General features: G+C 36.4%; 1 pseudogene; it reads left to right on the top strand.

The window, feature by feature from the left end:
* Positions 1 to 749: 749 nt before the first annotated feature.
* LOC132125053 (cyclic nucleotide-gated cation channel beta-1-like) lies at positions 750 to 22,907 on the top strand (annotated as a pseudogene).
* The last annotated feature ends 229 nt before the right edge of the window (positions 22,908 to 23,136 follow it).

Raw genomic sequence — 23,136 nt, 5'->3', positions numbered from 1 at the left:
GCCCTTGATCAGCTGCATTGGCCTCGCTGCTTCAGAGCTAATCCTGCCTTCATCTCATTATTGGATCTGTGCTGTTTAGCTGCTCAGACCTAGCATAGCCATGGCATTGGTTTCTGAAAGCAACAAGTTAGGCATGGTTATCCTCAAAAGTCAAATAATCACAGTAAACATGTTACTTATGTGGCATTTGATGAACTAGAAATACAGAGTACAGGTGCAGGGCATAGAAAGGCTAACAAAATTAGCATGAATTAGCTTTCTGGATGCTAGTTACTCTCGCTGTCAGCTCTGAATAGCTAATTATATGAAACCCAAATCTTATCGATTTGGTATGAGAACGTGTTGTCTTTATGTTGTGCACTTATATCTGTGTATATTAATGCAAACTCTGGGTTTTAACTGGGGCAGCAACCACCCAGAACAAACTTGTAATCACAGGGCAACCACTCAGAACACCTTAGCAACCCCTATAACAACACCCTAGCAACCACTTAGAGCATTTGGACATCATGCTGAAAAGTTTTGCATGGACAAATACCACTAATATTCACACTTCTCTAAATGAAATTTACATATTTCATAATAGTGCAAAACAATATAGCATTAGATATGTTGTAATTTCAAAGGGAACCATAATGAATTGCACATTATTCTTATTATTATCATTATTATTTTATATTAAGAAGATCAAATTCTTCACATTATAACTTTAACCTGGTAAACATCTCCCATTGTTTTTAAGTGTAGTCTTGTGAGGGGTAACACTGTCCTTCAAGATTTAATCCCGTTAGCCCAGTGCTGCTGCAATCCTAATCCACACAGATTGTTGAAGTCCGCTCTGAATGGTCTCAATCCCCACGGAATGCCCAATCACTGCTAAACATTCAGGTAAAAAACTTGATTATAATAACTGCCTTCCTGTCTAGAATCTGTCTTTTAGCATGATTTAGCATGATGATGGTGCTCTTAAAGGAAGTAGTGATTTAGATCTGATGAGTGTTTTAGGATTAGACAGTATATTAATCCTTTCCACCATAATTAAAATTACATTTCTGAATTTTCAAGTGGACTTACTTTAAATAGTTAAACACTATACAATAAGGTTTTAGACTATGCTGTTTAGCATGGTAGGGTGGATTAGGGTAATGTGAGACATTTTTTAACCATTTTGACTTGTGCATCATATTTCCATATGAAGCCAAAAAGATACATCAAAATGTTATATGATTATGAAATCCCCAAGATGTTCCCTATCTAAATCAGAAGACATTCAGAAATTGTAATTAAAGGGAAAATGGCACATATATTAGTGTTCCTTGTGCCAAATCGTTTAAGAATTTGTGGATTTTCTAATGTGGGATCACTCATGCTCAAATCTGGGACACTTTTTTTTAACACTCCTGATTAAATGTGCATACCGATGTTTGCTTAATTTAGTAGGCCTACAGTGTGTTTGTTGTCTTCAGAAGTAAAAAAAATAATAATAATAGTAACCTATATGTCAATTTATGGAATGTTAAATACAATTTTATAACATAAATCTTACATTATTTTAAATAATGTATTATTTTATTATTTTCAACAATAACCATGTAATGAATTCAAAATGTAAAATTGAACTTAATAAAGATAGCAAAATAATTTAATTTAATTTTGAAAAGATGTAAAATTTGGAACATGGTTAGGGTTAGGGGAACATGGAATGCCTTTAAAACTGTTATTAAATTTCTATAAACTTCTAATACACATTTACATTTATTTTTTTAAATATTTTTTCAAAAGCTTGTGTTAATCAAATTATAATGGTAAAAACACTTCATAACAGAAGTTAGCAGTCCTGGGCAATCATGGACTCAGCATGGTCCAGGATCCCATTGTCCTCTAGTCGCTAAATTGTGAATCTGGATCTTAAAACAAATAATATTGCTGCATTATAAGCCCTAAAATTGCACATTTTATCAATGAAATAACATAGTATATTTGACTGTCCCACTTTTGAAATGTCCTTGTCTAAAGTTGGACAACAAAGATATTTTTTAAACACTTTAAGAATATTATTTCAAAATGTGATGTATAAATTCATCACAAATATAATTTGATAACAATTTAGAACATTGTTTTATTTATAACAGATTTATATCAATAACATTAATTTAGTCTAAATCCTATGTCAATGTCATTTCAGTGAACTTTACAAGAGGTTCTTCCTGTTTGTGGATTTTCTTGGCGACATTTCTGACATAATTTCCAGAAAGTCAAGTGATTTCAATAACTTGACACCCCTGCTTGAATTCAACACCAATCATGTTCACTTTAATTTTAAAAGAAGAGATAAACGCACTGAAGCTTAATTGTCCCACATTAGTCAGTGTCCCACATTACACTAATCCACCCTAGTTAACATGATCGTACACCATTTCTTAATTCTGCTCGGCCATTTCTGTTTCCTGTTCCATTCAAAAGTTTAGGGTCAGTACGATTTTTTTTTTTATGTTTTTGAAATCGGTTTCACCAAAGCAGCATTTATTTATAAAATATTACTACAATTCTAAAATTGTACAAATAACCATTACCCCAGACTTCAGTTTCATGTGATCTTTCAGAAATCATTAAAATGCTGATTTTGTAAATGTTTGTTATTATGATAAATTTTCACCATTTTAGATGCTAACACAGATGATTAGTGTTTTGGTCCTCAGGGTAAACTTGCTTTGTGCATTTTGCTTTGTGCAAAACATTTAGATGGACACAGTGAAATATCAAAGTGAATAAATGACTTTTGCTTGACTTCCTGAACACCCTTTCCATGCAACCGTTTGCTAATCGTTTGAATGGCTGCCATATACGGTAGGCCTGCCATACTGGGTCTTTCATAACATCACATTTTATGTAAGACAATTGGGTCCAAAATAATTTTAGAGCAAGCCTGTCGTGAGAACTAGTCTACAGACCCACAAAAAAACAATTTTATTGTTCTCCATCAAGCTTATCAAACCGCGTGTGTTTGCTAAAGGATGTGGAAAACGTGACATCAGTCTGTTTCTGAAACTGTAGTGGGGTTTCCCTGGAAAAGCGCCCTAATAGTTTGGATGAATAGAAGTTTCAGTGGGCTTTCCCAAGGATGCAATCCTTGTCTTGGAAGAAACTCCCTTTTCCCCATATTGTTGAGTAAAGCAAATGACACAAGAATTAGGTCTGCAGGAGGGTCCTGGGTTTTAAGTTAAGCTTGACAAGGATGAAACATGATTAACTTATTTCAGGTTAAGACTGACTCCCTGTTGACTCAAACAATAGAAGTTTATGGCATTTTTTCATAGTATATTCAATCATCAGTGAGTATTTATTGATTTAACAGAGTTTTCCCTTCCCTCAGGATGTTTAACTGGGTAGTGAAGGTCGTGCCACATCCTCCCGATACACAAGAGGATCTGAGGGAGGAGGCAATCACTGCGGTAAACCCACAAGCCCATTAACATGGACTCATAATGCACACCTCACAAATATCTGTGACTGTTTAACAGTGCAAGTAATCTGATTGACTCTAAATGGGGTCATGACCTACAACAAGTGTTTTAGTGTTTTACAAGCTTGAATTCAAAATGTTTGTAGCCTAGTTATTTGTAGTTTGAAACCCCTGGATTGAAACCCCTGTAGTGGTTAACGCACTTGATCTGACATAATGAGCCATGGTGCTCATGTGGATAATATAAGTTTGAATCTTGCTTGCAACATTTTCTAAACCCATTCCCTTTTCCACACCCCATCTTTCCTTTCTATATTATATCTATGAAACTGTCAATAATAAATTCAAAAACGAATCTGAATATTACTTTATTAATTCCTAGATATAAAAAAGGATGCTCATATTTTATCGTCTTGCTGTTGCATTGATGTTCTCTCATATAATGAACCCCTAATTCTCTTAAATCTCCCTCTGAAGAATGGAAAAACATCGAATCGAGGTACATTTACAGCACTCTTACTGATTTAATGTGTTGCAACATGATCATTTATTAGGTTTAATGTAATATATATGGTCTCACTTTATGTTTGGTGGCCTTACAATGTATTAACATAGTAACAAAATTCCCACATTTATTGCTAATGAGTGTGGGGTAGGATTAGGTTTTGGGGTAAATGTTAAAATTGCAAGTATTTTAAATCAAAACAAGTATGTATGGTACATAATGAGTGTATAGTATCAAATGGTTCAGTACATATAAGGCCAACTAATATACTGCAGTACTATAAAACAATCTAAATATAATATACTAATGCACAATGAGCCTCTATCTCTTTTATTTTCATGCAGACAAGTTCAATTCAGCCAAAACAGGCAGGGAGGAAGACCAGTCATCCCAAACCTCAAAGGACAGGTGAGTCTTGACCGATCTTTCCAGTAAAGTGCACAAAAGATATTCCCTGACTGTCTGGACATGAGACATGCTGAAATCTATTTGTTTCAGTGTTCAGAGTGGTATGTTGAACTGGATCTCCAACGGTTTCGTAAGCGCACTGCCCCAACCTGCAGGAAGTCCTCTTCTTACGAGAGCCAACCCTGATGCTAAAGTATTGAATTCATGTCAGCTAAAGTAGTTTGATATTTAATACCATTTGGTATTGCATATTAATGTGCACTCAAACAAATATAACATATATATATATATATATATATATATATATATATATATATATATATATATATATATATGTTATATTTGTAAGAGTATATTTGTATATATAAATTTATATATATATATATATATATATATATATATATATATATATATATATATATATATATATATATATATATATATATATATATAAATTTATTGTTTATTTTGCAGGCACTTCAGGATGAAGGTTCTATGGACAGGTAAGGCAATGTATATTCAATCATTGTGCATGAAGTGTGTTTGACAGCATGGAGGCTGTACAGTGAGACCTCTCTGTCTGCCAGGGCTGGAGTTATTGGCTGGATCTCACAAGGAATTGGAAAGGTGGTCCCGCAGCCCGATGAGAAATACATACAGGACCAGACTCTAGAATCTGAAGTCACAGAGGTTAGAAAACTATGTGCAAGCTTAATTTTTATCTGAATAAATAACACAATAGAAAAAGGGTGAAAATGATATAAACCATAAAATATATGATTAAAAGATTATATACATTTGACAACGATATTTATTATTAAAAAATATATATTTTTTTTAATAGTCTAAGCAAAAACGTGTATTTATATTTTAGAAAACAATTAAATACATTAATCGTAATATTATTAATTTGGAAACAATACCTATCTGATGTATCTCTAAAAAAGAACAAACTTCTGAGACCATGTATGCCTATTATTATTCTAATAAATGAGAATTAAATAGTAAATAATTAAGTAAATAATTAATAAATATTAACTTTGTATGATACATTTTAACAACTTTGAAAATGAATATTTTTTCTGCTGTTTCTTTTACACTTTCTGTTTTCATTTGCTTTTACTATTTACTTAAGGTCAATTTTAATGATTCATATTTATTATATTTAATAAAGATTACATTAGGAATTTAAACAAAATCCTAAAATGCATTTATTATTCATTTAAACAAAAAAAAAATTAATAATATATCACTATCATTTGTCCACCTGTCTGAAACTTATTCGAATTGTAAACAGTGACTTCATATGGTACATTGTAAAAAATGTTGAATTCTTGCAAATCACAATGAATAGTTTACTGCTGTTTCATTAGTTTTGTTTTTTCTTTTTCTGTTTACTTCAGGTTTATGAGACAAAGGACCTTCCAGGTGTGTATCAGTCAGTCTTTTAAGTAAAACAGTTGAATTAATAAACTGTATGGTGGGTTTAGTACTAAAGCTTTATACATTTACTGTGTATCTCCTACATCAGATCAGGAGCCTTTGGCACATATACCAGTAGTAGAGCTGGTGTCAGAAGACGAGATGTCGGAGGTGGAACCAGCTGCTCAGTTTCCTCCTAAGTGAGTGTCATTCTGTGAAGCACACGGGAGGAAAGTTGACATTGTTAGATGCAAATTTGGTGCCTTACGTTTACTGAAGGTGGTTGCTAAGGCAAGCATCTTTATTGCTATTATCCAAACTCTAGAGAGTTAAAGGAACAGTTCACCCAAAAATAAAAAATTTACCAACCCCAAGGCCATCCAAGATGTAGATGAATTGCTTATTTTAATGTATGAACAGTGTAATGACCTGGATAAAGAGCGGCTTCCAGAACGCTATACCGCAACATGTGACCAGACCCCCAAATTCCAGTTCTTCCACGCCGAGGTCATCACAGTGCTCCAACAAAGGTATTTTTAGCTACATTTATAGCTATAAAACAGATATATTTTGAAAGATTGTAATTGTTTAGCTTCATATTTGCTTTGGTTCAGTTTATTCACCTCCTCCAGAGTCGATAACCAGCGTGACGGAGATTGATTCAAAAACATCCCCCAGGTGAGTCACGTCAAATTGGATTCTCTCTTTTGCAATTGCTTACTGGAAAATTGGCATAGATGTTCACTTCATGTCCCTCTTGTTTCAGTATGGTAGGCTGGATTGTTCAGGGTCTTGGTCTTTCAATGCCACAAGCGGTGCTTAAAAACAAAGAAGGATGTTTGGTAAGTAAGGTGTAAAGCTTTGACATTATTAGCTCAGGTTTAATAGATGTTTCTCGATACTGACTCCCTTTCTTTCCACCAGGAGGACGGGAAGATTGTGCAAAATGGTGAGTAAGATGTTCCTCTTTCAACACAGTTTAGACCGTTTTTAATGACGAACTGGGTTTGTTTCCTGGAAACTCAAGCTTGGTTTCAGTCGAATATGAAAACACAAAGATCACTGCATGGCTAACATGACCCACTCTGTGAGACATCAAAATACAATTAGAAAAACTTCAGGGTGAGCGGTTCTATTGCATTGTAGGACAAACTCATAACTCAGTCCATCTTCTCCTTCTGTTACAGGGGAGAGGACACTGAGAACCCTTTAAACAAAAGGAGAGAGAGCACAACACAGCATTACACAGTCACAGACAAATGGACAGTGGAGACAGAAGAACAGTGACTTTGTAGCTTTCTTGAATGAACAGGCAGCTATGAAAATCTACTGAATGTAATGCCTGACTTTCTCTGTACTGTATAACAAATATATTTTTAATAACCTTTACTTACTGTATAACTAGCCAAAACTAGCCAAACACACACACACACACACACACACACACACATATATATATATATATATATATATATACATATATATATATATATAATTTTATTTTTTTTTAATAACATTTATGTTTAACTTAAAGTTAGACTCTCAGTACTGTATGAATAGCTGGCGTCTCTCAGATGGGTGTTTGTTGCTGCAGTGATCTTAATAAACTGACATTTAGTTTGGCTTGACTGTACTTAAAACATTTATGATCCTCGTGAGATGTAATTATCATTCATTTTACTGCAAGTTTCCCTAATACTTTGTGTTAAAAATGTACTCCAATGAAAAGAGTAGAAAAAAAACATATTATGTACTGCCTTGACATAATTGTGGATGCTCTTCAGGCTGCTTTTAAGACATGTACATTACAAGTTTTGGGTCGGTAAGATTTTTTTTTTTGAAGAAATAGGTCATGTTCACCAAGGCTTGATCACAAATATAGAAATATTGTGAAAACTTGTTATAGTTTAAATAACTGAATTCCCTTTTTTAAATATTTTTCAATATGTTGTTTATTAATGGTACTTAAAGTTTCAGCATCTTTATTCCAGTCTTCAGTGTGACATCAGAAATCATGTTGTTTTTCTGCTCAAGAAACAGTTATTATTATCAGTTTTGAAAACTGCTCAACATTTTTGTGAAAACCATGATAAATGTTTTTTTTTCTGGATTCTTTAATGAATAGAAAGTTCAAAAGAACAGCATTGTATTTTTTTAGTTGTTGGCATTGAATCTGTATGTATTAAATGTATAGTAATATTTTATATTCTTAATGTAATATTGCAATTAATGCATTTCATTAATAAAGGAAATTAATAATTGCACTCATGTGTAAAGGGATTCAGTCTCTATTGGCATAATAATAATAATAAAATACCTTGGAAAAACACATGCAGATAACTTTGCTCTCAACCACAGAATTTTTTTGAAATATATCCTTTTATAATGGGCCTTTATTTAATCTTACAGATGTTTTCTATTTTCTAAGCAATCAAATGTCAATGTGTCCTGGTGTTTGAAATATTAAAAGTAAAGGAATTATTAAAGCAAAATAAATTGAAATTGTACATTATTGAACTGGATAACTGTTCTGTTCAAAAATACCTCATCACATTAAATTTAAAACACGTCTTTTTTGGGGGGGGGGGGGGGGGGTCTAATGTGAGGTTTTAAAACGGTCCTCAAGCATGGCTGTGTCTCCAGCAGGCAGTGCTCGGTCAGCTCCTGCAGACCTTGTTCTTGAGGAGATTGACTCTGAAGATGAGGCTCAAGAAGAAACATGTTCAGCAACAAACTCACTGCCGAATTCACAACCTCAGTCCCAACCACAAACACCTTGGTCACCAGAACAATCGCTTCCACTGAGTGTCACCACACCTTCACAAGCACACATAGAACTGGAGGACGCAGAGACCCAAACTGCACGATGGACGCCCATGATCGAGAACATCAGGAGAGAGGCGGAGGACACTGCCATATTAATTATGGAGGAACGGTAATACAATTTGCTCTTGCTGGAAACACAGTGGCAGCTTGATGATCAATATTTGAAGTAACAGACTTAAAGGAAGAGTTCACCCAGAAATGAAAATTTGTTAAGAATTTATTCACTCTCAGGCCATCCAAGATGTACAAGAGTTTATTTGTTGATCAGAACAGATTTGATGACATTTTGCATTGTCACTTGCTCACCAATGGATCCTCTGCATTGAATGGGTGCCGTCATAATGAGAGTCCAAACAGCTGATCAAAACATCACAATAATCCACAAACCATCAATTAATGCCTTGTGTAACAAAAAGGTAAAGTTTTTTAAGAAACAAGTGCCTAATCATCAAGGGCCTTTTCAGTCATGGCCTAATGGATAGAGAGTCGGACTTGTAACCTGAAGGTTGTGGGTTCGAGTCTCAGTTCAGGCTGGAATTTTAGGTGGGAGATTTGAATAACCAGTGCTCCATCCACCTTCAAAACCATGTCTGAGGTGAATCCCCGACTGCTCCTTGAGTGCCGCAGCATTGGCTGCCCACTGCTCCGGGTGTGTGTTCACAGTATGTGTCTGTTTTTACTGCTGTGTGTGTTCACAGTGTGTGTGTGTGTGTGTTCACTGCTGGGTTAAATGCAGAGCACAAATTCAGATTATGAGACACCATACTTGACGCCATACTTTACTTCACGCACTCGCCTTCAGCTAAAATACTAGTCCTCTTTCCATAATATTGCTTTCACCTGTATAAATGTCACCTCTTCTGAATCAAGGGCAAAATATGCTGGGATCAACCACTATTTACAAGCGAAAACAGTCCAAAGCACTTTGGAAATTTTAATGAAGGATTTTAATACAAGACCCCAACAAGGTATGGACTTTTTCACTGAAAGCATTATTATGGATTATGGACTCTGGCCAGAAATGAAAGTAAAAGTTAAAATGTCTTGATGGATTTGTTTCTGAAAAATACACAGCTTTTCACTTCACAAGACGTTAATGATGGACTGGAGTTGTGTGGATTACTTGTGGATTATTGTGATGTTTTTCTCAGCTGTTTGAACTCTCATTCTGATGGCACCCATTTGATGCAGATGATCCACTGGTGAGGAAGTGATAATGGTCAATTTCTCCAAACCTGTTCCCATGAAGAAACAAACTCGTTCATTCATTTTTGGGTCAACTATTACTTTAAGAGTGAAAAACAAGCCTTAATTGTAATTATTCAGCTTTCAGATGATGTGCAAATGTCAATTAAAAAATATATATATTGTTAGGATAGGACTATATGTGGCCGAGATACAAGTATTTGAAAATCTGGAATCGCCTTTAAACTTAAACTCCAAATGAAGTTCTTAGCAATGCATATTACTAATCAAAAATTAAGTTTAAATATATTTATGGAAGGAAATTTACTAAATATCTTCATGGAACATGATTTTTACTTAATATCCTAATGATTTTTGGCATTAAAAAAAATCTATAATTTTGAACCATAAAATGTTTTTTTGGCTATTGCTACAAATATACCACAGCGACTTAATCCTGGTGTTGTGGTCCAGGGTCACATTTGTGGTGCTGTTCTCTGGTGCAGGTGGATACAGGAGCGTCTGGTGATGGCTCGAATGGCAGAAGAGGTGGCACGGCAGACAGCAGAGATGGCTGTCAGGGAGTTGGCACAGGCCCGGTTTGGTATTCAAACCATTGCAGAAGAGCCAGAAGACGTTGATCAAGAGTAATTCATGCACACCAACAAAAAAATCAATCAAACTAACCCCTCTTTGTGTGTATGATAAATGTACATCCTTGATATGCATACATACAGACAGAAATATGTTCAAACCCGTTTTTGCTTCTGAATATTTTGTGGAAATTGTGATTCGTTACCACTCAATGGGTGAGTTAAGTAAGATTCAAAACTTATATATAGTTTTATTCATGTCACAAAATATTTCAAATAACTGCTTTCTTTTTCACTTTCTATTCATCAAATACTCCTGAAAATAAGTATCATGTTTTCCATAAAAAATATTAAGCAGCACAACTGTTGGTTTTTCAGTGACCAATTCTTGAAATTTCACATTTTGTCCCTCTAATATTAAATATTTGCTAACATGCTTGATATGCATAGCCTACCAAAACCTTAATAACATAATTTTTTCTGTGTCACAGATTACAAGTGCTGCACGAAGAGGAAAGTGATATAGAAGTCATACGAAATCAAATTGCAGAGTAAGACATACATTTTTATTATTATTATTATTTTTTTTTTATATTAAATTCTATCAACCTGTTATCATGCTTTCCTGGTAGTGAACATGTTTTATTTGTAATGTATCTGTATTTGTAGGCTAAATCATTGTTTTATAACAATATGGCGACACATAATTACAGAACACGCATTTCCGGTGCACTGCTTAATATTTCAATATTATGTTGTGTCCTGGCAACCGCATGGCATCCCATAGAGGCTCGCGGTGCTATGGTTACTAATCGCGCCTCTGATGCTTGTTTTCTGCCTCGTCTCTTGTGAAGCATGGCGCAGATTCCTCACTTCCAAAAGAAACATTTATATCGTTCTAGTTAATCGCGTCAACATCATATACAACTTCCATCACGTTAATTTTTAAACAAACGGCACAGAAATGGATGGATACGGACACTGCGTTACCTGATGCTCTCAAACACCGCGTCTGATTTCAGAGTAAGTTCATTATAATAACACGACGGTAACGCGTATAACGTATAGTTTATCATATTTTGGAAATGTTTAAAATGAACCAAAACAGGCACGCGTCTGTTGTTGCTCCATCATGCGAAAATTGTGCTTATGTGAGTTTATTTACAGCTGACACAGATGTGTTAGTCGCTTACCCATGTGATTAGCTTGTTGTTTATATAAAAGCTGCTGTCTGCGTCATACCTTGTGTATACACAGGTGTCAAGTACCTTCAGTTAAGGAGTTTCTTCCTGAAGGACAAGAGGCAGAGGCTGTAGACACTTCGTTCACAGTTCAAACCCCTGTGGAGGAGTTCAAGTCCTCTTCACCTCTACAGGAGGAACCAGAGCCTAAATCTGAGCCAGAGCCCGAGGAGCTTCAAGAGGAAGAGGAGCCCAGGGACTCCAGTGAAGAAGAAGAAGAACCTGAGCCGATCACTCAGCAACCTCAGTCCATTACCAGCACCTCTGTCTCAAGAACTGATTCACCGGTAATTCATGTACAGCATACTGTCCATTTAACTTTAAACTCTGACAAGTTCTTCATGTTAGTCCTCTGGCTTTAACTCTCTTGCATTGTTTTACTTTTTTTGACTTTCACAGATACGTATTTATCATTGTGTATGTACACCTAGTATGCTACATAAAACTCGCTCAGAAGTAAGATTGAATACAGTACACCATGCTCATAAGCACAGTACTGCAGTGATCATAATTGTTCTTGATATTAGAGATTGCATATTTTTGCCTCTCTGTGTTACAGTGAAATAAATGATATATTACTATTATGTTACTTCATGTAGGTGGAGAGTACAGCTCCTGAAGAGGAAAGCAGTGGTGAGTGTTCATCTTATTAGTCATTCAGAGTAGATCATGTAAACACACTGATGCTAACATGATAACAAGCCACAGAATTAAATCCCAACTGAGGATATTTATTACTCAGGTGCAAATAATTCACACAGTGGCCCTAAAATTTATTTGGACATGTTTAGACATTTAAGACAAACCTTTATTTATTATTGCCATTGCATTCTAGTTCAAATTAACTATGGGCATGTTGTGCTCATTTTTGACAACCAGAAAGTGTAATGTAAACCAGTATGTTTTCCAGCACATGTGTTTATGAATTAATTGCGGTCTTTGAGTATCCTGTATAATTGTAAATACAGTACTTATAATTTTTATCTATTATTGCTTATTTTCAATTTAAAGCAAGCTTAGCATTTAGTGGAAATTATCGTTTGTGAAAATATATGTGCAATAGTATAATTAGAATAGTTTTAAAAATAAATATTAAATACTGAATGGGAAAAAAAGTATAAAGTGATAAATTCATGATTTTCATTCCTGTGCCGGTGAAGATGTTAACAAGCAGAAAAAAATATTTCCATTGAGTTCTGGCATTTCTATTGATTCATTATTTTGTTAAATTAAATTAAATTTTATTTTTGTTAATATTTTTTCTAGAAAATTATTCTTGTGCTATATGAATGTCACTTTTTTGTGAGAAAATGATTTGATATGTTATCTAATTCAATATGTTTTGGGGCCTACATTATTACCAGAATGTTCATATGGTGTTCCATTAGAGAACAACACAACGATATCTCCACAACACAACGTAAACAAGCCACAACACAATTAAATTAGTCCTGTGTGTTGTGTTGTGGCGTTTTCGCTGTGTTGTGCATTACTGGGCCACCATATGTTCTATAAGACAGAGTATCAATATTGTACACATTTCATGTAATATACAATATATTTGATTATGTGTTACTGTCCCCACAGTCCCCTCCAGATGTGATGTGCTGAAGAGATGTTTCATGTGTTTACCATATGCGCCACAGGCCCTTGACAACTTCAACCAGTTCCTGAAAGACATTGACGTCACTTTGCCCAAAGTGCCTTCCATGCCCAATCTGCCCCCTGCTCTCTCTCAAATCACCCAACAGCTGCCATCACTCCCTCCTCAACTTGCACAGCTACCACAACAAATTTCCCAGCGATTCTCCAAAATCACCCCACAGTTCCCAAACCAGACGCTTTTTAGTGCTCCTCATTTTCCCAGCTTCCCCGTGCAGTTATCCAGTCTCCCACACCAGCTGTCCAACATTCCGCAACAAATTTCAAACCTCCCGCAAAAGGTATCCAGCTTTTCACAAAGACTGACCAGCCGTCCACGGTTTTCCATCCTTCCACAAAAGGTCTCCAACATTCCGCAACAACTCTCTAGCATTCCAAAAAAAATATCCAACATTCCACAAAAGATAACCAGCATTCCACAGAAGATATCCAACATTCCACAGTGTGCCCAGCAGTGCTACTCTAACATTCAGAGCCATCTCAACAAACTTAAACCGGAACAGGATGCCCAAGGAGCAACCGCAGAAGAGTAGGGATCTGGAGTTGGACCGTCTCGTCCACCAGTCCCCACTGCATTCCCCCCGTACCCCTTCACCCTCTTCCCCAAGCTCCATCCTAGACTTACCCAATGTACCCTCTTACCCCCGTCTGCCACCAATCACCCCTTCCAGGCAGTTGTCAGGTGTCTACAACCCTGCCTTCCACATTGAGGATGATCCCACCTCTGCTAGACCCTCAGGTGATCCACGCTTTCACCTTTTTTGTTAGTTAGTTAATTAGTTTTTTGTTAGTTGAGTAGTCTGTGCTATGCTTTTCTTATGCCTTGCTGCCAAATGTGACTTAGAAAAAGTTAGGTTGTGGGTGCCTGTAGTGACCAAAGTGACCTCTTTATGTTCCAACCATTGACCTTATTCCCTAAGGTCCATTTACCTCAAGGTAAGTCTTGAAGAGAGTGCTACTGAAGGCGTCAGTGTCCAGGTTTCTTGCATGTTTCTTTATCGAGTATCGTCTAATCTCCAGTGAGCTCCAGACTGAGTGTGCACCCGGCCGTGAATGTCGAAGATGTCGACTCAGACCGAGGGAAAGGAGGAAGACGATCTCGCCCCATACCACCAATAATAAACCCACAGGACCCTAACCTCAAAACCCTCACTGTCCCTGGTGCCCGTAAAGCCAATCGGACCAGGTAAATATGCCTTGTCTGATTAATTATTGGACGTAGAAAAGTGTGCCTACATTAGCAATATTTCACGGGCAATATTTTTTGTCAATGTAGCAATGTATGCAGCACTGCTCACACGGAAGTCACTTTCAAATCAAGAATAAATGTGGTGAATTCATGTGAACAACTTGAACCCTCATTTGAAATTCCAGATCACACGGATTTCTATCAAAATGATTGGATTTCAGACAATGGTACATGTGACCACACCTAAAGAGTAAATATAAAGGACATTTGCACTGCACTTGTCCTGTGATAACGTAAAGCCCAAACTATACTTAATATTTTACAGAAACTTCCACTTTCCCACTGTCTGAGGGAAACTCTGAAAGCCATGTGTGCTGTTCACATCCAGTCAGTGTTATTGCCCTCATAAATATGCAAATCATAATGTTAATCCAGGGTTTTCAAATGTAAAATGAGAAAATCTGGAAACCTAACTACTCAGGATTAATAATAACATTTTATGTTAAATTTTATGTTAATGTTTTATGTTAACATTTTATGTTAAATTACATTAAATGTAATCATTACATTTTATGTTTTGTTTCTATTCTTTTCTGTTGTCTGTGAACACACAATCACTTACGCACATATATACACGTCACTGGATGCAAACAGTGTATGCAGAGACAGAAAACAACAGACAATTTGGACCATGATGTAAGATGTTTTATATAAGTCTCTCAGAACAATCCAATCCAATCCATATTCTCTTCTTCATTTTGTGCATTTGTGTGCCTATTATTAAGTATGTGAAGACTTTCCCATTACCGTACTTACCATGTCAGAGTTTTTATTTTTTAATGCATTTATTTTAACTTGTCTTATTTTTGTAATTAGTCCTGCAGAGCCCCATTATACATACTCATGTTTTCTTCTTACAGCAAGAGACTTTACTCACAAGATGATGAGGAAGAAGAGGAGTTAGAAACTGCAGTCCGGGCCTGGCCAAGCCAGAGTAGCATCTCAAGTGCAGATGATGGGTAACAAATACATACTCTTTTAAAATGTGAAATTGACATGAATGCATGAAAATGTTGCTGGAAATGTGGTGCAAAACATATTAAATATATAGGTTAGTTGCAAATTATGTTGATGATCTTTAATGTGCTTTGGGACTTTTTTTTTAATGCAGTATTTATCTTCTGTCTTCAGGCTAAATCAGCGGCCATCCTCTTCAGCCAGCCAAACTAGTACTGTAGTAAATGAGAGGTTACAGGAGCTGGTCAAGCTGTTCAAAGAGAGAACAGAGCGAGTCAAAGAGAAGCTGATTGATCCAGATAACTCGGATGACGAAACACCGCCTGCCTGTGAGTTTAACCCAGAATATGACATCAAGTGGCATTTATTATAAAGAATGTCAGGAGATGCTAGCAAAAATTCTAGCAAATTGTTTCTTATAAACGAGTTTGTTGGGAAAACAATACATATAATGTGCTTAATCAAGACAAAAAATATTTGGAAGCTGGTTGTCAAACATTATTTAATGAACATAGTTCCTAATTTAAGTTGGGGCTAGTTGTCTAAAAAAATAGTTGAGAAATGCTTTATAATTTCTTTGCATGTGCCACTTAAGTTGTTATTCAAGTTGAAATTCATGCATTTTATGTGTGAATTAAAGGGATACTCCACTCCAAAGTAAAAATGTTGTCATTAATCACTTACCCCCATGTCGTTCCAAACCTGTAAAAGCTTCGTTCGTCTTCGGAAAACAATTTAAGAGATTTTGGATGAAAACCAGGAGGCTTGTGACTGCCAAGTAAATTACACTGTCAAGGTCCAGAAAAGTATGAAAAGCATTGTCAGAATAGTGGAATAACCCTTTAAGTGTACACATGCTTATGAGGACTATTACAGTTTCAAAGTGTATGTACCAAATAATATGGTCTTTTATGAACAGCCCCAGCTAAGCAAGCTCCAGCTCCTCCTCCTCCTGAACCTCCAGCAGAGCAGATATCAGAGCAGGGGGTACCCGAGGCCTCTGATGAGAAAGAAGAGGAGAAAACAAAGGTCCTGTGCTGTAAAGTGAAACCTCAGTCCAAGATTGGTCGGCTTCTGCAGTACCGTTTTCCATCCAGCATCGACCCCTTCACCAGTGAGCGCTCCTCCCGTCTCCTGCACTCCTCTCTTCTCTTTGTAATCCTGAAGACTACAACTGTATAATTTTAGCTGTCTAGGCATTCCATACTTGCACATAAATCCAATCAGTTACTGATTTTCCTTCAGTTTTTGTTCTGTTCTCACACCCTTTTCCTCCTACACTTCACATTCCTCTCTCATTTTTAAACTTAAGCCTTTGGTAACTAAGCAAGCATCAGGTTTATAAATGATAAAATAAACAAAAAAATTGCGTTTTTGTATAAAGAGATGCATTTGGTGGACATTGGTGATTTAATTTAATTTCTGTTTATATTTGTTAATTAATTTAAATACATTTAAATTTAAACCTTGCAACTCCTAAAATTAGTTTTTTGCATTTTTTGTGGTGCACCACAATATTTGTTTTGCATAAACCATTTGAGTAATCTTCCACTGCTCTGTATTCTCTGCAGATCTGATCTACGTACTTTGGCTGTTTTGCGTGTCTTTGGCGTTTAATTGGAACGCATGGATGATTCCTGTGCGTTGGGCATTTCCATATCAAACACCGGAAAACATCCATGTTTGGCTGTTGATTGACTATTTCTGTGATTCCATTTACATACTGGACATCCTGGCCTTTCAGCCCAGACTGCAGTTTGTGCGTCATGGAGACCTTGTGGTAAATATAGACAAAGACAAGCAAAATATTAGAATCAAATATGAAATATGTGTTTTGTTCAAATATGTGTTTTTGTTCAAATATGTGTTTTGAAAAATATGTTTTCAGACCGGCAAGAAAGAGATGAGAGATAATTACATCAAAGCTGTACGATTCAAGGTAGTGAGACATTTACGCTGTTTATCATTTAATTGAATACAAATTTGGACTTTTTCAGACTGATTAAATTTGATGCTCTGAGGTACTGGACACATTCTGTAGTCTGAGGATCTCATTTCCTGTATTGCAGCTGGATGTGGTCAGTCTACTTCCTCTGGAGCTCCTCTACTTCAAAACAGGGATTAATCCACTTCTTCGCTTACCCAGGATCATGAAGGCAAGCTGCTACTCTGACCATCTAACTGGACTTTAGAAAGATAAGTCCATGATGAACTTAGCTAATTCTTTAATGTGTCCTTCCTTTGTGCAGTTCATGTCTTTCTTTGAGTTCAACAAGCGTCTGGAAGCTATACTGACCAACGCTTACGTTTACAGGTTAGCTGTTAACTTCTATAAACCTTTCTATTGAAAATTTGTTTAACATTTTATTTGGAGAATTTATGCCCGTTCATATCTCTCGTTTCATTTATCAGAGTTATTCGAACCACCACCTACTTGCTGTATGCCGTCCACTGCAATGCATGTCTGTACTACTGGGGCTCTTCATATGAAGGTCTGGGTTTCTCAGATTGGACCTATGATGGTACAGGCAATAGGTAAGTTAATCAGTTCTGTTATTAGCTTTCGTTTACATCCAGTCCATTTTATCTTTTTTTTTTATGATTGGCTTAAATTGATGCATCAACACTTTGTGACTTTTTTTCAGTTATTTTCGCTGCTACTACTTTGCTGTGAAGACTTTGCTGACCATTGGTGGTCTGCCAGGACCCACAACACTTTTTGAGATTGTGTTTCAACTCATCAATTACTTTATTGGAGTGTTTGTGTTCTCCATCATGATTGGTCAGGTAAGGCCATTATCACTGTTTGAAAGGCATCATCTGATTGGTCTTCAAGAGTGTTTAATATCATTGATCGAGGCTTGCATTGTGTCAGATGAGAGACGTTGTTGGTGCAGCGACTGCAGCTCAGACAAACTATCGTGCCTGTGTGGATAACACAGTGAAGTACATGGCCTCCTACCGCATCCCTAAAGATGTGCAGAACAGAGTGAAAACCTGGTACAGCTACACGTGGCAGTCCCAAGGCATGCTGGGTAAGACCACAAGAGACACATCAACTCCAAAATACATTACAGTTATTCATCTATAATCGACAGTTGATTGCTTTAGATAAAAATAGACATTTTGTGGTTTTATGCAGATGAACAAGAGCTATTAGATCAACTACCTGACAAGATGAGGCTGGATATAGCAGTGGACGTCAGCTACAACATTATAAGTAAAGTGCCACTATTCCAGGCAAGTGCTAAAACGTTTTCTGCATAAATTCGAATAAATACAGTAAAATTCTAATTAATATACTTAATATATGTAAATTATATATATTATTCATAAAAAAAAACAAATATACATATATAATTGAATATAAAATCTTGAAATGTTGACAAATTGAATTTAAATTTAATTGTGCAAACTATTTGCCTGAGTTGGTGTTAAAATGTGTGTGTATATATACAGTGGGGAAAATAAGATTTTAGTCGGCCACCAATTGTGCAAGTTCTCCCATTTAAAATGATGAGAGAGGCCTGTAATTTTCATCATAGGTACACTTCAGCTATGAGAGACAAAATGTAAAAACAAATGCAGAAAATCACATTGTAGGATTTTTATTGAATTTATTTGCAAATTATGGTAGAAAAAAGCATTTGGTCACCTACAAACAAGCAAGATTTCTGGCTCTCACAGACCTGTAACAAGTTCTTTAAGAGGCTCCTCTGTCCTCCACTTGTTATCAGTATCCACAACCTCAAACAGTCACACTCCAAACTCCACTGTGGCTGAGACCAAAGAGCTGTCAAAGGACACCAGAAACAAAATTGTAGACCTGCACCAGGCAGGGAAGACTGAATCTGCAATAGGTAAGCAGCTTGGTGTGAAGAAATTAACTGTGGGAGCAATTATTAGGAAATGGAAGACATACAAGACCAATGATAATCTCCCTCAATCTGGGGCTCCACGCAAGATTTCACCCCGTGGGGTCAAAATGACCACAAGAACGGTGAGCAAACATCTCAGAACCAGAAAAGGATTGGGACAATGTCATATGGTCAGATGAAACCAAAATAGAACTTTTTGGTAAAAACTCAACTTGTCGTGTTTGGAGGAGAAAGACTACTGAGTTGCATCCAAAGAACACCATACCTACTGTGAAGCATGAGCGTGGAAACATCGTGCTTTGGGGCTGTTTTTCTGCAAAGGGACCTGGACGACTGATCCGTGTAAAGGAAAGAATTAATTGGGCCATGTATCGTGAGATTTTGAGTTGAAACCTCCTTCCATCAGCAAGGGCCATGAAGATGAAACACGGCTGGGTCTTTCAGCATGACAATGATCCCAAACACACCGCCTGGGTAACCAAGAAGTGGCTTCGTAAGAAGCATTTCAAGGTCCTGGAGTGGCCTAGCCAGTCTCCAGATCTCAACCCCAAAGAAAATCTTTGGAGGGAGTTGAAAGTCTATGTTGCCCAAAAACATCACTGCTCTATAGGAGATCTGCATGGAGGAATGGGCCAAAATACCAGCAAAAGTGTGTGAAAACCTTGTGAAGACTTACAGAAAATGTTTGACCTCTGTCATCGCCAACAAAGGGTATATATCAAAGTATTGAGATAAACTTTCGTTATTGACCAAATACTTATTTTCCACCTTAATTTGCAAATAAATTCATAAAAAATCCTACAATGTGATTTTCTGGATTTGTTTTTACATTTTGTCTCTCATAGCTGAAGTGTACCTATGATGAAAATTACAGGCCTCTTTCATCTTTTTAAATGGGAGAACTTGCACCATTGGTGGCTGACTAAATACTTATTTTCCCCACTGTATATATATAGTATATATGTGCATAAATAAAAATTTAACATTTCTACTTTTAAAACACTAATGTACGTGACCTTGTTTTTTTCAATTTTAATTGCCTTAGGTTACTTGCATTTTATTAAAAAAATTAGGTAAATCTTTAACCTGCTGTATTCCTTATCTGCATCTCTTTTTCCCTGCATCATTGTGTTTTTCTCAGGGCTGTGATAGACAGATGATCTTTGACATGCTGAAGAGGCTCAGATCAGTAGTGTACCTTCCAGGAGACTATGTCTGCAAGAAGGCAAGGAACATAAAGAAGATGTTTAACCTGCATAACAGACAGATGTACTCGTGTTTGTTCAAAAAAAGAATCAATTTACTATATCAGTAAAGGTAGAGATACATTAATGTTTTTATTACAGGATGAAGTGGGTCGTGAGATGTACATTATAAAGGCAGGGGAAGTCCAGGTAGTTGGTGGTCCCGATGGAAAGACAGTGTTTGTGACCCTGAAAGCAGGAGCTGTGTTTGGAGAGGTCAGGTAAGGGCTGCAGTATCTAGTTTTGTCAGTGCCTCATTGTCAAATGTACTCTTAGTTCATGTCTTCTCCAATAAAGCTTGCTTGCTGTGGGTGGAGTAAACCGGCGGACAGCTAATGTTGTAGCACGTGGTTTTGCTAATCTCCTCATCTTGACCAAAAGGGACCTGAATGAGATCCTGGTGCACTATCCAGAGTCCCAGAAACTACTGCGCAAGAAAGCCAGGTGAGTGCAACCACTGGAAGGAAAATAATGAGCCATAAGGATTTCCCAAGTTTTACTTTCACCAGTCTACTAGTATTTCACCAGGCAATTTTCCAGCCCTAGCTTCTGTTCAAATAATGTGTGACTTGCTGTTTGCCCGGTAGGAAAATGGTGATGAAGGATAAAAAGCCTGCTGAAAAGAAAGAGGAAGAAAAGGAGCTCATTCCGATTATTCCTCCTCGAGCCGAGACGCCCAAACTGTTAAAAGCTGCGCTGGAGATGACAGAGAAAACAGGAATGAAAGGAACATGGTCCAAACTTAAGGACAGGAGCAACAGATCAAGTGTCTCCTTGCAGGTACATACCTTGAATTTGACCTAACTAAATTAATTTAAATGTGATTAATATAATAATTTATAGAAAAAAATATTTTATTTATATATATATATATATATATATATATATATATATTTGTAAGGAATAATTGACAATGGGCTGTTGAATTGTCGTGGCCGTTACACCTCGGATGTGCATTATTTTTCGAATAATTCAAAGTCAATTATTCTGCTTATACTACAGTTATCCTACCTTAAGACATCGATCAAATGATATATTTAAAGGGATTCATCCGTTTTTTGTACTTAAATCGCTATTGTGAATAGGATTATTTCGATAGGATAGGATATTATTTTGCTAGTTCCAATACGTAAATTTTAAAGCTGGTAATGGAGGCTTGAGTCGTTGATATCATTCTAATGCATATTAAGTTATTAGAAAGAGAGCGAGAGAGACAGAGACACGCATAGATAGAAAGAGCTTGTGTGAATAAGGCTACCTCTGTGCATCTCTAAACAGCACTGTTCTTACCTCACTAGTGAGAAATGTCATGTGTAGCCATTAAGTTGCTACACTATATAGGTTGACTGATAAAATCATCAGGGCAGTGCTGACAACACCTTTTTGTGCAAACTGCGTGACCATTATTACAGTTAACTATGCGAAGTGATATGGAACTGTAATGCGGTCAGGAGAGCTGCCTGGAACTATCTTAACCGTGTGTTTCCCTGAAAATAATTGCACACCTCAGAACGTACGTCAGCCAATCAGATTCAAGCATTCATAAGCCCTGTAGTATAAATAAATGTTATTTATAGTTGTAAAAAAACATTTGTAATATATAAGTATTTTATCAAACATATTTCTTTCACTACTTTCTTATGTAGCACTCCATCTCCTCCTCTGCGGCGCCCAACTCTCCAGTCCATGAAGTGCACTCAGATCAAGACGCAGATACTCTGTCTCAGATATCAGACAGTTCAATGCAAATCCCCACGACCCCCACCAGCGCTGGAGACAGGAATGCATTTGCTGAAGAGAGCCCAGCAGAGGAGGAAATTAAATAGAAAAGAAGTAATCAGGTGGCAAATAATGCAGCTATGAAATAACCCAGACAGCTGAGACCATCAAAATCATTTGCAGGATACTGTTGTGCTCCAGTGTTTTGCTTTTGAAATGGGTCATGAGGTCAGGTACAGTCAGTGAACTCAGGAATGCACAAAACTGTCTTCTCATTTCGTTTTCTCATTCAGAATCTAAATTAATGATATACAGTAATAAGCAGAATATAACTTCTCATACATCAATAAGCATATCATACTAGCATAACCCATGAGGTCTACCCAGGGTGTCCGGATGCTTTTAGCTTTGGTCATGTGTTAGTTACTGTAGTGAATTATAGAAATAGTCAACTAATAAGATTATTTCAAACTTGATAAATAACATGATGTATGTGCTTACATCTGTTAACCTCCCTGATGAAGAGTTATTTCATTAAAACAGACCTGAAATCTTGTTTGCTTCTGCTATCCAAGTGCCTAAATAAACATAGAACACTGTTAAGCACTGTACACACCCTCAGTGCTCATTGCTATATGAGCTCATATATACACATGTATTTTAGCATTATGTAGCATTTCGTCCCAGTTTTACAAAGTTTATCCCAGTGTCCTAACAGTTCACTTAGAAATGCAATGCATTTAAGCTGTTGTGCCCTGTTTGAAACACTCTACAGTAGGTATAA

This window comes from Carassius carassius, chromosome 43 (assembly GCF_963082965.1).
Source record: "Carassius carassius chromosome 43, fCarCar2.1, whole genome shotgun sequence".
In the NCBI taxonomy this organism is placed as follows: domain Eukaryota; kingdom Metazoa; phylum Chordata; class Actinopteri; order Cypriniformes; family Cyprinidae; genus Carassius; species Carassius carassius.
This window is presented reverse-complemented; position numbering and strand designations above follow the sequence as displayed.